Below are 1,487 nucleotides of genomic sequence, written 5' to 3' on the forward strand. Positions count from 1 at the left end.
TTTTTTTTTTTTAAGTAACGAGAAGGGTGGGAAATAGGACCGGAACTGCAGACTTTTAAAGAAAAATGGTGTTCACCTGCAGTTGCGAAACGTAAAACAAAAAGCTCGACCCAGATATCTACTCAGGAGGGGTAAAATTGTACTAAATGCGGGGTTTTAGCGATGGAAATAGTGACACGAAGAGAACTGTATTGGCGATTGGCGTTACTTTGAGACAAATATGTTTCCAAAAACCCTCTGGTCGATACAGGGCGTCGCTGCCCCGGCACCTTAAGGGGGAAAAAAAATAATAGTGAATGGATGAAAGTATTTCCAGAGAGGATGAGGATGATTATTTCATATACTTGGTGCGTATTTCGCCAAGGAGTGTATGAGGCAAAAAAAAAAAAAGGAAAAATTAATTGGAGAGTGGAAGTAAAATGCCTAAAAATTGAAGGAAAAAATGAAAAAGAATATTCTTGCTACGGGGGAGTTAAATCTACGGGAAGAAAAAAAAAAAAGCAGTACTCGCTTCCTATGGGCTCCGGGCGGCGAGCACAGCGCTGCCGGCCCCGGGCGCGGTCTCTCCCGAGTAGCAGCGGCCGAACGCGGGGACCGATAGCTGTGCTACCGCCGACCCCAGAAGCGGTGTTTTAAAGGGTGTGTTCAGGGTGGGGGGAGCGAGTTCACGCTCGGCACTATTTCTTATTGCTGACATTTCGACCCTACTGCAAGCCGGCACCCCGGCCACCCCCCTCCCTCCACCTCTCCTGGGTAAAACCCGCAAGGAGAAACCTCCAGGGCAGCGAGCGGGCGGGGGGCTGCGGCCATGCGGGACCACGGTGCGGGCGTTGCTCCGGGCAGGAAAGCTGGGGCCGACCCTGCTGGCCGCATCGCAGCGAGGAGCCGCAGTCGCGCACCCCTCCGCACACGCAGGTAAATGGCCGCGGGGCGGGCGCCGCAAGATGCGGTGCGGGGCGGGAGCCTATGAGTACGTCCGTTTGTACGCGGCCGTGCCTTTAGGTGTGCACGCACCCGGGGGAGAGATCGGGCTCTAACGCCGTGCTGAAGGTGGGGGCGGATTTATGCCTGCGCGCACCCAAAATGTGGGCGTAAAGTATGGAGCCACGGGTGTGTGTAACGGATGGGGCCCGAGCGCTGCTGTGTGAGTGTGCACGACCGTCTCGCTATTTGCACGCTGACGAAGTGCGCGATTTTGTGATGTGCGCTCTGTACAGACGGAAGGACACGCCGATATGCACCCATCTCTGTAATTCTGAGCTCAGGCGCGTTCCACGCTCAGTGTGCACCCACATCGTTTGCACAAGGCATCGCGTGCACGCGCGCTGTTGCAAACCGCACGTGTTCTCACACTCATCTGCGCACACCTATCTGTATGCACGTGTGAGGATTTCCCTGTGCGGGGTGCGTTGGGCTGCCCCAAAGCAGAGCAAAGAAAGCGTTGCAAAGTGCGCGGTCCTGCTTGGGCTATTGGGGAGCTATTGGGG

The sequence above is a fragment of the Meleagris gallopavo genome, chromosome 17 (assembly GCF_000146605.3).
Source record: "Meleagris gallopavo isolate NT-WF06-2002-E0010 breed Aviagen turkey brand Nicholas breeding stock chromosome 17, Turkey_5.1, whole genome shotgun sequence".
Lineage (NCBI taxonomy): Eukaryota > Metazoa > Chordata > Aves > Galliformes > Phasianidae > Meleagris > Meleagris gallopavo.